The 15,959-nt window shown below is 38.8% G+C and overlaps 2 non-coding genes across 2 annotated transcripts; both read right to left on the bottom strand.

Annotated features, from left to right (window-relative positions):
* Positions 1 to 1,116: 1,116 nt before the first annotated feature.
* Positions 1,117 to 1,188, bottom strand: Trnah-gug. Its single transcript has one exon. It is a non-coding gene; the product is annotated as a tRNA-His (tRNA).
* A 2,060-nt stretch (positions 1,189 to 3,248) lies between these two features.
* Trnah-gug lies at positions 3,249 to 3,320 on the bottom strand. Its single transcript has one exon. It is a non-coding gene; the product is annotated as a tRNA-His (tRNA).
* Between the last annotated feature and the right edge of the window lie 12,639 nt (positions 3,321 to 15,959).

Below are 15,959 nucleotides of genomic sequence, written 5' to 3'. Positions count from 1 at the left end.
GTCACATATCGACTGTAGTTTAATAAATTTTTATGTGGAAAGTGCAAAGTGTTTCACTTCATATCTCGGAATGGTGTACACCAAACTCCAGTTTGAATTTTTTTTCGCGATAGCGCAAAAAGTGAAGAAATTTTCCGGATTTATAGTAGTGTTTCATCTTTTTTTTTAAAGGACGGATGAGGAGGGACTAGCGGCAAATCTCTTTACTGTAAAGCCCAGTTACGATCGGCCACTCAATCGTACAAGTTAGTGTTTGAGGCGGACGAGATGAGATACGACAAAAAGGCGTAGAATTGATCCTATCCAAAATGATATGAAATCCAAGGAAAAATTGACGAAACACTAAAATTACTATTATCTGAAGTTTTAAGCCACCGATTGCGTCCACCGGGTTGCGGGTGGTGGGTCGGCCCTAACATGCATGGGTTAGCTGCGATGTAAGCGAGTTTATTCGTCGAATAAGCGCACTTGGACAAAAAGCAGCGGCATTTCGGAGTGGTATGGATCCATTCATGGCTATGATACGCCATTTATTGGATACATAAAGTCAGTGAATTTCTTCAGAAAATATAAAATATATTTATCTGAACTGGATTGTAAAAGTTAAACGAAAAAACTGCGTGTCGGTTTCAAAAAAGCTTATCCTAATCGACATTAAAAACGATATCAATATAATGGTAGTTATGAAAAAGTTGAGTCATTTCATTTTTAAACTCGAAACTTTGAATTACGCTTGCTTAAAAATTAGCAAAACTTAAAGTAACTAAATGCGTAAATAAAAGTGTTCGCAATGCTCGATATAATATCGTTAGCACAACACGAACCCAAAGTTTTAACCCAACATTCTAAATAGCAATAAGTATGACGGACTGGAAAACAAAAGAGCCGGTAAGACGTTCTAAAAGGATGATTGCCCAAAAATCTTTAAAAAGATTTAGACAAATTTGATTCTTAAATCCACCAAATTGTTTTCAAAAAACTTTCTCGAGTAACATACAAAATACAAAAGAAATATAATATTTAAACTCATGCGCAAGACATTTAACGAGACCTTGTAAGGCTTGAAAATATCGAAGCGAAAAAAAACACCTCCTGCCGTTCCAGTGACTGAAACACTGCCGTGACCAGGATTCGAACCTGGGTTGTTGCGGCCACAACGCAAAGTACTAACCACTATACGATCACGGCTATTGCGAGGCTCAATAAAACGAGATCTCAAAACGAAAGTCACTGCTGCCCGTAACCACTGGAGCGCAATTGGCTGCGATTGTTGAAACTCATTCACAGGCGCTAAAGTGAAACGGACCGGGAAGATGCTGATGGACATTTGGGGCCCTTCTTTACCTTGGCGGGCGGACTGACTGTGAAAATACGGTGGGTCGACTGGATACAGAGATTTAGCAAGCTGGTCCAGGTTTAGGGAGTCAAATTCACGTCACACCTGTTACACGTAAGAGTAACGGTTTAGGAAAATAATCAGAGAAATGATCCCTCCAAATGATTGCGTGCCAAAATATTACCTCACATCGCCAATAATAGGAAATTTTAAATTATCTCATCAAACGCAAAAAAAGTCAAATTTATAAACATTATACTCCGAATTCATAAGAGCATAACATCTTTCGTTTAAAATGGACTCGCGGGAAATCTATACACTGTTGGTAACACTTTGAGTGCCGGCCGCTAATTTTAAAGCCCTACTGAAAGATCCAGTCATTTTTACTGAATTCGCAAATTTTTTTAAACATTAGCATCAAAAATACAATTATATCGTCGTGTGTTTCAATGAAAATAAAATTTGCGCTTCTTTATGAATGAGTTTAACAACATGTATTGCTAACTTTTAAATATATATTTAACAATGAAAAACTACTGTTTTTTAAATAAAAAAGTTGCAACAAATGATCTACCGCCATAAAATGCATAATATTTTTTTTATTACGCTCAAGTTGAACTATTTAAAAATGGAAATCATAAAAAAGCATTGTTTCAAGCATAGCATTAAAAACCCTGGATGGCAAAAAGGGTCACTTCGCCCTCAACGAACGGTTCTTTCCTCCAAAGAATTTTCACACAAAGTAGGCTGAGATAAGGGTGCCGGTAGCTACAAAGGAATTTTCGTCCTCAAAACATTAAAAGAACTCTATTTCCAATGAGCAGTTGATTTTTGAAATAACAGAGCCACAGAGCAGTAAACTGGAAACGTACCACGGGCGAAATATTACAGCTTCTCGCAAACATAGTCAATACAATATAAAAACGTAATATTACGTCCATGGCAATATTCAGAATGGTTTACAGGAGGTAATATTACGTGCATGGCACGAAAAGTGATAAAACCCACTTCCAACCGATCACTCATTCACTCACTCACTCGTACAAATGTTTGTGACGAGCGAAACGATATGCGACAAAAAGTTATAGAATCGATCCCCTCTGAAATTGTTCACCCTCAAATAATAATTACACTTGCTTAAACATTTTGTATGACAAGGATGATGAAGGAAGATTTAATGCTTTCCCGGCGAATAGACTTCGTGAAATGTTCTCGGGATCGCCACAGGGTCAGAAAATGCAAGTTAGTGACCCTCACAGACCTGAGGATTATGGCCGAGTCGGGAAATCGAAACGTCAGCAATTATGCAGTTTTGACCCGGTGGCGATCCCGAGAACATTTCACGAAGGAACACGGATAATGTCGCAAAAGAAGATATTTGGCTGAATCGGGATTGGAACCCGCATCTCCCGATTGCCGGTCTGAGCAGATGACTTGGTGGTGTTCCTGGTTAAACGCCTGACGAGCAATTGAGAGATCAAGGTTCGAATTCCGGATAAGCCTAATGTTTTTCCGTGCCGAACTTCACCCTTGCTGTATATACATTTGCACCCGTGCGTGTGACGGCGTACAAACTCACTTGTTTAATGCAATGCTTTGTTTAATAATTCAATAAACTCTAGGTAACAAAATATGTAACGACTAGTGTTCCCAATACTCGAAATAATATCGTTAGCACAAGACGAACGCCAAGTTGTAACTCAAAATTCTTATAACCAATAAATATGACGGACAGGAAAACAAAAGAGACGACGGATAGAACGTTCTAAAAGGATGACTGTCCAAATATCTTTTAAAATATTTTGACATAATTGATTCTTAAATCCACCAAACTGAGAAAACTTTCTCGAGTAAGGCTTGAAAATATCGAAGCGAAAAAAAACACCTCCTGCCGTTCCAGTGACTGAAACACTGCCGTGACCAGGATTCGAACCTGGGTTGTTGCGGCCACAACGCAAAGTACTAACCACTATACGATCACGGCTATTGCGAGGCTCAATAAAACGAGATCTCAAAACGAAAGTCAATGCTGCCGGCAACCACTAGAGCGCAACTGGCTGCGATTGTTGAAAAACTCATTCACTGGCGCTAATGGTAACGGACAGGGAAGACGTTGATTACACATTTGGGGCCCTTCTTTACCTTGGCGGGCGGACTGACTGTGAAAATAACGGTGGGTCGACTAGATGCAGCCATTTAGCTAGCTGCTCCAGGTTTAAGGATTCAAATTCACGTAATACCTCTCACACGTGCGAGTAGGAGTTTAAGACAAAAGCAAAGAAATGGACTCGCGGAAAATCTATTCACTATATAATCTACTTACAACCAATCACTGACTCACTCACTCACATAAATGTTTGGGGTGAGCGAAACGAGATGCGACAAAAAGTCAAAGAATCGATCCCACATAAAAATTTTCATCCCTAAATTATAAATTACACTTGCTTAAAAACAATATACAACAAGGATAATGTCCACCAAGAAAAGATATTTCGCTTAACTGAGATTCGAACCCGAATCTCCCGAAGTTCGCTCAGAGAAAAAGGTTTGGTGGTGTAACTGGCTAACACACCTGACCACCAATCGAGAGATCCAGGTTTGAATCCCGGTGAAGTCAAATGTTTTTCAATGACGAACTTAATCCTTTGGCATAAACAACTTTACACCCGTGCGCGTGACTGCGTACAAAGTTACTTGTTTCGTGCAGTGCTTTGCTTAATGATTTGATAAACTCTAGGTAAACAAATATGAAACGACTGGTTTTCGCAATGCTCGATATAATATCGTTAGCACAAGACGAATCCCAAGTTGTAACTCAAAATTCTCAAAAATCAATAAGCATGACGGACTGGAAAACCAAAGAGACGACGGATAGAACGTCCTTAAAGATTGGTTGTCCAAAAATTCTTTTAAAAAAAAATTGACAAAATTGATTCTTAAATCCACCACATTGTTAAACAAAAACTTTTTCGAGTTTTGAAAGGTATTAAAATATTGAAGAAAAAAAAAACACCTCATGCCGTTCCAGCGTCTGACACACTGCCGTGACCAGGATTCGAACCTGGGTTGTTGGCTGCGAACGGAAGACACGGAAGACGTTGACGGGCATATAGGACCCCGTTTACCTTAACGGGCGAAATGGCTGCGAACATTATGGTGGGTCAACTGGATACAGCCATTAAGCTGGCTAAAACAGGGTCAAAGAGTCATATTCACGTAATACCTCTCACACGTACGAGTAGAAGTTTTGGACAAAAAACAAAGAAACGATCCTTACCAATCAACTTATGGGTAGATGGCGATATTTGATGGTACTGTGTTACACGAAACATAATAAAAATTCAATAATATTGCATGATCCACAAAATTTTAATTGGTCTTACTCAGGTTACGCCACTGTTCACCATTAATCCAGGAAATGAAGCTCAAAAAAATACATTTTTTTTCAAACTGAATCGATTTTCATATAAATTTGGAAATAGGCTACTCTTACCCTCTAATTCATAAACTATACTATGCTAATGTTTGCTTTTTTTATGGGTGAAAACTACTCCTAAATGCCAAAACTTAATAAAACAATATTTTAAACATTTATATGGGTGCAATTTAGTTTGGATTAGTTGACAATTGTTTTTTTTTCTTTGGAAAATTGTTTTAGAATATTTCAACCCTTAAAAAACCACCCTTATTAGAGATTATTTTTTTAAATATTTACCCTCAAAAAAATAAATTATTTGTCACGGTGTTTTAATTAAAGAATATTGTTGCTTAAAATATATTATGAACTACTATCGCCGAATAAAAGGTAGAATGCTGAATGCTACGCATTTGTATGAAATTCTCCCGAAGCTCCATATGGTCGCGTAAAACTTAATTTTACTCATTTTTTATTCGACTAAATCAATAAATCGTTAAAAATTGTTTGAACGTAAGCGTTTAGCTTCTAGGGCCGAAAGAGTGAAGAAGAACACGCGAAAAACTACGAGAACAGCGAAACGGTCGCCTTACTCATCTCGTCACGGGAAAAATATTTGATTCGTCTACATCTACATAATACCCCGCGAGCCGCCTAAAAGGCGTGTGGCAGGGGGTGTTAGGACACCAGCCGTTTACCGCTAAAAAAAATGAAGTGCTCTAACGAGGTAGGGACCAGCGTTTATTAAAGTCCCTTATGGCTCGGGGGAAAAACGAATTCCCATATCTATCCGTTCGGCAAAACATATCTCTTAACTTATCGCTTGTATCGGACCTGGAAATATACTGTGGCTCTAATATTATGTTCTCTTTGTCGCTCTTAACGGTATCCATTCTCAATTGTTCAAGCAATCTAAGCCTAGCGCGCAGCCTCCGAGTCTCCAACGGCTCCCAGCCTAATTCGCTTAAAATCTGGGTAAAACTGTCTGTACGCCCGTAGCAGTTTTTGACGAAACGCGCAGCCTTCCTTTGTATTTCATTCAGTTCGCGGATTAAGTATTTCTGCACCGGATCCCATGCGCTCGCTGCGTATTCAAAGTGCGGTCGGACGGTTGATTGGTGCACTTCATTGTATTTTTAATTGATAGAATAACATCACCGCATTACAAATAGCCTTTTGAAATTAAAAATTACCGATTCTTTGATTTTTTTTAAATGGCTGAAAGGTAGATTACAATATACGAGGTGTAGAAAAGAAAATGAATTTTGAAGTTATGTATGCTATATGGAAAAATACTTCCAAAATCTTCATGTAAGGAAATGTTGATATTGTTCCTCTTAGTTAAAATAAACCAAAAAGACGAAAACCACCCCGCGGGGACGCACACAACTAAAATGGTGATATAAAAATTTGCTTAGGTGAACAGTTTGGAAATATTTTTTTCCACGTGTGATTAAATAACGAGGTTCAATGCCATACGTATGTCGTATGATATCACCCGAGTTCACGGCCAAGGTTAGTTGATCTACTTAACCACGAGGGAAGGCAAGAGTGAGGTATTTGAGCTTTCAGAAGAGAGCCGACAATTACGACCGCAACCATCGATCAAGGTCGGGAGGCCGCCACAAGAGTACGCGATTCTCTTGATAGAGCTCCGCGCAACGCTCCTCATGAAAATCTCCTAGCGACGCAGAGCCCTCCGGAATATGTGTATCTCATTCAGCATCCGATTAAAGGCAATGAAAGAAAGAGAAGAGGATGGGTGTGCCACAAGGCTCTCGCTGGGACCGCCTCCTTGAATAAGCGATCCTTTCTTAATAGGAGCACGGCGGATATAGTATATATATGTATGTATAAAAGCCAGAGCGCACTCACTCACATACCGGATACCATTTAAGAGGCCAACGAGCGTAACGATTTAATCGCATGGACCCCTCCCTTCAAGCATCAATGGCCCTTTCTGTCACAACGAAACCAAGGGGAATGACGAAGGGTCTTAAAGGAGAAAAAAGAGCGTCAAAGATAACGAAACCCAACTGGACAAGGAACTTGGAGCGAGCAAAACCATTTGATGATAATGAAATAATACTTTACTCTAGGTTTCCTAAATACGAAAGAGTGTATATCGTGAAGAAATTCCCCTGTATTATTGACATATACACAAGAAGTGTTAGTCTGCCAACGTTGATAGTAGAATGCCCCTGCTGCGCTATTGGTCGTCGTGATTGCTGGGAAAAGTGACTGTCTATTAACGGAGGCTCTAAATAGCATCTGTTTCTTATATATTAATAACAAATGCTTGGTTTATGAGTCTCTGCAGTGGATTTGAGTAAATGCAGATCTTGTACACTTTGATTTTTTGCAAGGCAACTAATAAAAGCAAGGAATTAATCATACATACAGCTCCTTTTATTTTTGTGAAATTTTCAAGCACTGCGTCGAACGCATCAATCCCTATCCCTATAGCACTTGGTACGCCTGAGATAGACCTTAAAGTGTTATTGCGAAAAATGCAAGCCGACAGACACGCTACAGACTTAATATATGTATATAGATGGGATTAGATTAGATATTTGGGAGGGTCATTCTCCCAAAAACGTACCTTTTCTACGGGTTTAAGGGTAGGTATAGATGCGATAAAATTAATTTAGTAAAAAGTTGCATCTATTCCTTTCCTTTAGGGCAGAATAAATGCATGTTAAACGGCAGCTCGCCGTTTGAAGAGCCGACTCATATGCAATGGCAAATCAATTATTCGAGAGCAGAAATTTCTCTTTAGGTTCCAAGTCGACAACATTAAATCAAAAGTGACCTTGAGGTGAATATTGCATACTTGAAAGAAAGACGCTGTACCAAGACCAAGTACGCTGGGATGACAACGGTTGCTATTGTAATAATTTAAACAGATCAGCGAATCCTATAATTACCTCATGATCTCTTAACCAGCATATTATTACCTCATAATCTCTCTGCAGCAAGTAGCTGAAATCTATGATTTAAGGGAAAACAAAAGGGTTAGTATAGAAGAGTCTATATTAACTATTTATACCAAATAATAGAACAACATAGTTCCCCATTGCTGAATGACGAAAGGCAGAGTGCACGGTATGAAAGTAGGCGCGGATAATATAAAGAGATTCTCTTCACTGAGGAGTGAGCCAGACTGTCACTCCCCTTCACATCGTGAAACAAGGGACCCGCCTATCAAAGGAAACTCGTACGGCTTCCACATTCCGAAGGCCACTGCAGCGACCTCCAAACCTTTCCGTCTTATTACGCCCAAGTGAGAATAAAGAGAGAAGTTCAAGTGCTAATTAGGTCATTCAGTTGTGGGACACACCCAATGCCCGTTGCAAAAGTGTTTCTAGCATTTAGAATGAAAGCACTTAACATGGCATTCATAAGTGGTGTGAATTGAATTCATCACAAAAACAATACGTGCATAATAAACATATTACGTAAAGAAGATAAATCTAGAAAGAAAACCCTCAATTCCAACTGGTGTAGAAATAAACCTAGTTCCGTTGAATAGCTAGGCAAGAATGGATGACTTGATGATTTGACCCAAATTTAACTATAAATATCAACGCCAATGATGATATTTATTGCTACAGCGAGCTTTATCATTACCACTGGTACGCATTGTTGGTTCCTGAAAATTTCATAAAGGTATCAAAAGCGACTTTTGAAAAACATTGATTACATACTCAAATTCAACTGGAATTTAGTCAATAGTGGAATAATTTGTTTTTAGAATTCTACCCTTCGTGATATATCTTTAAAGCTATTGTAGGCATTTTATATACATCAAAACTCAGAATACTTTCAGAATAATGCGTGCGCAGGTAATTGAACTAACACAAAGTTAACTTAATATTCCATTCAGATACGCTTGTAAGTAGGAGTTGGAACAATGAAAACTTTGCTTTTCCGCTTGGCGATTTATTTGTACCACCATGAGTTCATTACCGCTTAACATATTCAAGGCTAGCAGTACAGCAAAATTGATCAGTCAACACATTGCGTTAAAACAATGAAGAGGGAAAAATGCTGTGTAAAAAATAATTAACTACTGCTCAATTTACTTAGTCTCGTTACCTTGAAAATTTTACTCTGCAGCGAAACCATTGTCGGACAAAAACAATCACCATGAGCAAAAAGCAAAGTTTTTATTTCAACAACTACTGCGATAAAGGATTTCCACAATGTCAGGGCCGCTACTATTATTATAAGCTTAAAAAATGAGCGATTTTCCATTACAATTGGTTCTTAACTAAAAGCAGCGCGCAGCCAATGATTCACGGAACATGTGCATAGAAATGATGCTAATCAGCATGTAGAAACAATCAATCAAGCCACTTAAGACACGATATCAAACACTTCAACCGCAAGAGAGATTACAAAGGCACTCCTTTTTTTATTCCACCCACGTCACACTGCGATATGCAAATTAAGAGTGAGCAGAGGTCTATACTCCCCGGTGTGTTCGGGACAATAGCGGAGGAAAGCCTTAGCGCAAAGGTCTCCTAAATGGAAAGCACAGCGACAGAATTACAAAGGAACCAATAGCACAGGCCAACAAAAAGATTTTGTTTGAAAACTTTTTTATTTTAATAGCTGATCTTTATAGATTTTTATGTGACAAATCCAAACCTGGTCTAAGTTGTTTTGTATCACCCATAGTTTCCAAGTAATATGCATTTTAATATTTAGTCTAATAACCCTATAAGGTATAGAGGGAAATCAATGAAACACAGCGTTGCATCATAAAATTGTTTCTATTTACTGTTCACTACATCGTGTTAAAATTGTTTGTATTTACCACAGCGTGATAATACAGGGTTCACTTGTCAACTGGAATTGGTCTACATTTTCTTTCCCTTTTTTCCTTGAAGCTTCTTGTGTAGCTTTATCTGCGATGAATCGCTTGCTGAACATCTCGGTTAAGTAATCCCCATTATCTGCGTTCATTAGACCTACTTTTTCAATTTTATTATTACTATAAAAAAAACTTTTAAATTCCAAAATATAGTTTGATTATATAAATTTAACTGTAAAATGTGAATAAATGGTGGATGATACAACTTTAAAAACCATCATATTTGAATTTAGCAACTTAAAAAACATAAGAATAAGATATTTTCAGTATAAATTTTTTTTCATTGTAGGCCTGTGTAATTAATACGAAGCATGCCTTACGTTCTCACTGTTATTTTTGGAGACGCACTTCTCGTTTAAAATCACCGTACAGGGCGAAGAGAAATTGTGTCTCCGAAAACGCACCTTTTTTAAACTAGAGAAACTCACGTCCATTCGGAGCGCTGGGCTCAAAGTTTCTGTAGATTAAAAACGGTACGGTTTCGACCAAAAAAATCACTGTTAATTTTGGATTCTACTGGCATCAGCTATCCAGGGCTAAAATTTCGTGGCACAATTTTTGCCAACCATGTACCCATGATTGGGTAAAAACTTGAGCAGGTAGAGAAAGTCAATTATTTGAGCGGTAGATTAGGGGAAAACAAATACGACAGTGAGGACATCAGGGAAAGAATTGCATAGGCAAAGGAGAATTTGGAAAGAGCTGACAGCTAACGAGTGGATCGTTATGCAATAGTTTAAAGAATATGCCAGTGAAGAGTCTGTCTGGAGTTAGGCGCTTTCCGGTGCGGAAACATGTACACTAAGGAAATAGGATGAAAGAAGACTGGAGGCGTTCGAGATGTGGGTGTGTAGAATAATGGAGAAGATGAAATGGACAGAGAGGAGGAGTAACAATGGAGTGCTGGACGTGTTGTATGAGGAGAAGTGGCTTGCAGATGAGATACGAAGGAGACATACGGTATGGATGGATGGAGGGAGTATTGAGCTAAGAGGGTATGTTGAAAGGAGTGTTAGAGGGCAGAGTGTTGGGTAAACGAGGGAAAGGAAGGAAGATAATAACAGTTTTAGATAGTATGAAAAGTCGAATCAATCTTAGGATTTTCGACTTATGATGAGGAGCAGGCCTTACTGTGAATTGAAGAGGAGGTGTTGCAACAAGAATACTAGCCAGAATACTTCGTCAACACTCCAGGAAAACCTACCTAGATCGAAATAATACTTAATTAATAGGGTGTAATATCAGATCTTGGGCAACATTTACTAGTATCACTAAAATAAAAATGTTATCTCAGAATTTCATCCGTTGCAATTTTTCACACTGAAGATGCATGCCAAAGTAAGCAAATGTCCACTCTATGAAACCTATGAATATTTCTAGATGATAAAATATGAACGTTCACATACGGGCCAAAATGATCGTAGGCACAACACGACAGAAGGAAACAAGGGCAAAGAGAATGAGGGCTCGAGGGGAGCCCTTCGAGGGTAGTACAACACACCGGGGCCGGGAACCAAGTCAGAGACTTATGCGCCCGATCACCCGGGGAGGGGCTGGAGAGGAAGGAAAAAGGAAAGAGGCGCCGCCGCGATAGGAGCCCGACGACGCCTCTGGGGTAGGGAAAGGGTTGGAAAGGATGGGACGGGGAAAAACACCTCAACGCTATAGAAGCGAAAAGGGCCCACTGACCAGCGAAACCTGGTATCAGCAATTAATGTGCCAGCAATTTTAGAGGATTGTCCTACGAGGAAGAATAATCCATCGATAAAATCGCTAGATGTGGAAACAAGGGTAGTCAGAATGAAATACCAAGGAAAGGAAAAATAATTGGGAATGAGAGGACGCTCACCTTATTCCTACGCACCTGAGACTGACTATCGCCGGAGAGAACGCGCTTCCACGGTGTCCACGCACTCACGTACTCGTAGTCACTGATGCCTCAGGAGGAATAAGTCTCTTATCACACTCTTGGAAGTTAATCTTCTTGAGCGCCCTCTTATTGGTGATTGCAACAAAATAGGTACAAAATAAGCTCTTATAAAAAATTTTTTTTAAAAAACCAGCCTTTATATTTAGATTACAGGGGATGAGCAACGTTTATATATGACACAAAGCAAAAAAACTCAGTGACCCCGAAAAACCAAAAGTGACGTATTAAAAAAGTCACTATATTTATTAAATTTTCAGTGAATGGTAAGCCCCCTATGTTTCAAAATGCCACCCCTATGCTTTTAAATGCCTACCCCTATGTTAAAAATGCCACGAAACACGAAAATCGACCATTTGGAACTTCTTAGATCAAAAACATGTTTTGGGGGGGGTTGACTGGGGGGTGGTTAAAGGGGGGTTGGAGAGAAAAAGTTATATTTTCATGTATTGTCATCGGAAATGAAGAAGTGTGCAAAATTTCAGCGTTTTTGCTTCACAGGAAGTGAGTCAAATTTGAGTTACAAGATTTGTACCAGACAAACAAACAGACAGGTTGGTGAGTTGATATAAAGACTGTAATAAGGGAAAAGAGGGAAAGGAGAAAGCGGGAGGTTTAAATGAACAAATATAGGGACTCAAGCCGACGCGCACGAACAATGTAAGTTTTCAATGATTGTTACGTCACCAAAAAGGTCAAATACCACTGGTCGAGAAGGAGGTTTATGTTATGTATCGAGGTAATATGTTCTCTTCAGGAAGTTCCACCAAGCAATGAAAGGAATATCATATCCGTGCAATCTACCACTCCGTGTGTACTGACGAGCATTCACAGGCTTGCGCTAGGTAAAGTATAGAGATGGCCTGCTGGAAATGCTGCTTGATGCATTATATCCTAGTGTACATTCTTGTTCTCATATTTGGTTCGGTCAATGCACATCCTTTTTCCCAATAAGACCAAGTTACCGCCGGCAAATTGAGTTTCCTCTTCCTATAATTTGCTTAGGGATAGTAATTTTTTGATCAATGGTATCATTATGCTATCTGGATAACAAAATTTTACACTTTGGGTAATGTTGAGTAGTTCCTAGGAGTGTAGATCTTTAAGAATAAATTGCAAAATATGGTATCATTATGCTATCTGGATAACAAAATTTTACACTTTGGGTAATGTTGAGTAGTTCCTAGGAGTGTAGATCTTTAAGAATAAAGTGCAAAATATTTGGCCAAGGTTTCGGCATATTTTTATAACTTCATCAGGGCTTTTTTTGAAATGAATATGATTTATAAACAATAGAAAACAATAAATACCTCATCGAGGAATATCAAGAAGTATTTATGAACAAATTATATGCATTTTAAAAAGGCCCTGAGGAAGGGTTAAAAGATTTACCGAACCGTTGGCCAATAATATTGCATTTAATTCCTAAAGACCTATATTCCAAGACACTAATCAAGCCCTGCCTGTCTCTTCTTCCAACCTTACAGTCTCCCTTAAAATCACAATACAGCATATCGATGGCTAAGTTCTAACAGCACGTATCTCAAAAATAGCAATTTTTCAGGAGAGCAAAAGAAACGATTTATATTTGTAATTGTACAGTGAAATTAGAAAAGAAAATTCATAAAACTGAAAAAGAAGCATACATTTACAAGCAATGAGTTGTTTGTTTGCTTGATTTTATTTTTTTAATGCTATTTCACTTTGTTTAAGATACCTGTATCAAACTGGACAACTTTTGAGATGCGTGTTGTTGGAACTTAGCCAACGATATTCCCTATCTTTCTATCCATGACTTTTACTATTATATTTCTCCCCCACTTGCTCAACTGGCAATCTTCCGTCTAAAACGCATTTTAATATCCCCTCCCCGCTCAGTACTCCCTACATCAAAATCTTCTGACCCGCAAGTATCTCGTTTTGTAGTTTCCTCTCCTTTTCCACTATTTGCAGGTCCTCTTCGTGGTTCCTCTTACTCTCCGTCAACTTCCCAAATCTTCTCCATACCCACTTCTCGAAGGCACCAGTCTTTCCTTGACCTCCTCTCATCTAAATATTCCTACATAATGCTGCGTATAAGTACTAAAATTGAAATTAAATCAAAAATAGAAGTTTGAGCGTGGTAGATGGGCTCCATATTTGCAATGATAACATGGAAGTCACGACGTTTTATCATTTCTAATAATGCTAAAATTGAAACAACAATATGTATTTTATTCTGTTCCTGAAGGACATTAGCAATATTGAATTGATAAATCTTATAGCCCCTTAAAGGTAAAAATACATTAAGATCATTATTCGCCACATCGGACTGAAGATAACATCTATCTCCTGTATTTTTTTATTTTTCATTCAACCGAAAAGGGCACTTTTACTGGCCTTTTAAAAAGGGTTTTTTAGCAAGTGAACCGATACACATTTACCGAATTACCGAATGTACACAATTGTCCACGCCCTGGATAGGGGAAACCAACCACGAAGGGAACCCGCAACCTCTTGTTTGACTGGCGAGGACTTTCCTCGCCGCCACCGAGCTCGGAAATTTTGATTAAATAAGGCGCAAATATTTGCACAAGTGTTGGATTCCCGTGATGATTAAAAGACTACAATATATTGCAGGGGCCACGAATCCACCAGAGATGTCGCTAGCACGAGGTGGCCTGAGGTCCGTAAACGCCCTTATGACAGCCGCTGGTCGCTTGCCATTTGAGATCCCTTCCGCTCTGCGGTCAGAATTGATATTATCAGCTGGTCCCATCGCAGCGGCTCAAAAGGAAAGAATAAAAAACATAAATACGTGTATACACAGTCCTATCTATGCTGCATCGACAGCGACGCCGGAGGTCTGATTGCAAACGGTGTCGTCGGCTATTAAAATCATTTCCTGGCGACAACTAACAAGCCATGGTTGTCATCAGAGCTCATATCTTACATAAATCTCCTGACTCGGATGAAAAATTCATCATCAAACATTGCGCCATGACTGAGCAGCGAAAAAACAATAATAAAAGAAAGGAGTGAGACAAGGGTGTGCTTTGTTTCCCTAAATTGTTAATGTTTGCGCTGAGAAAGCTACAAATGCAATCAAAGAGGAAGTTCACAAAAGGAGAGAAAATTCACTGTGAAAAAATAAGCATGCTGTGATTTTCCGATGACGCAGCAGTCATAGCAGAGGCAAAGAGGGATATGAAGGAATTTTTTATCAAAATTGAAAGGACGATGGCTAAGTACACGCTAAAAATCAATGTGAAGAAAACCAAATAATGGTTTGCAGCAGAAAATAAGAGTCTCAAGACCAAAATAAAATTACAACTACATAAGCTTGAAGATCTCTACGGTGCGGAAACGTGGACACTGAGGAAAGATGACGAGAGAAGATTGGAGGCATTCGAGATGTGGGTATGGAGAAGGATGGGGAGGGTGAAATGGACGGAGAGGAAAAGGAACGATGAAGTGCTGGATTTGGTTGGCGAGGAGAGGCAGCTTTTAGATGAGGTACGGAGGAGACAGAAGGTATGGATGGAGCGAGTACTTAGCGGGGAGGGGATGTTGAAAATGGTGTTAGAGGGTGGAATGTTAGGGAAACGAGGGAGGGGAAGGAAAAGAATAGGACTTTTAGATAGATTGAAAGGGAGTAGACCTTACAGTGAATTGAAGAAGGCAGCGATGGAAGGACAGAGAGGCTCCCAGATCACTTCTTGAGTACTCCATGGAAACCTACCTTAATCGATAGAATACTATAGTAAATAAATAAGGTTGAAGAGGCGACGGAGTTCCACTACTTGGAAAGCCAAGTGACCAGCGATGGACAAAGAAATAAGGAAATAGTCAGTAGAACAACCTCAACGAAGAGGTCATTCCTCAAGAGGAGTAGTGTCTTAATGGCCTGGAGTATTAGCGTTGAAATGGGGAGGAAATTCCTTGGGACTTACATTTTGAGCATGCTTCTCCATAATTATGTGGCATGGATGATGACATCATCGCAGAAATTAAGATTGGAAGATTTCTAAATGCATTGCTACAGAATAATGAAGAATATCGAATGGATAGGTGATGTAATCAATGTGGAAGGTATGAGAAGTGTAGGAGAAGTCTTCTGAGAATCTTATGAAGACGGTGTAAAGCTTATGTTAGAGTTTCGGTGACGTAATAATTGCTGCAAACTTAGGCCATGCCTTTGAATATTTGAGCATCTATAAAGTAGACCTTATATAAAGTACACCTTCGTTATATTTTCCTGTATCTTCGATTTGAAAACTTGACATTAGTATTTTTTCAATTATATTTTATTAACCTATTTATGAAAAGGCAAATATTGACAATAGTTAAATCAATGCTCACTGAAAATTTCAAGATAAAAAACTATTTTTTTTAAGTAAATAACTATTAATACGTTACCGAT

This window comes from Ischnura elegans, chromosome 6, assembly GCF_921293095.1.
Source record: "Ischnura elegans chromosome 6, ioIscEleg1.1, whole genome shotgun sequence".
Taxonomy (NCBI): Eukaryota; Metazoa; Arthropoda; class Insecta; order Odonata; family Coenagrionidae; genus Ischnura; species Ischnura elegans.
This window is presented reverse-complemented; position numbering and strand designations above follow the sequence as displayed.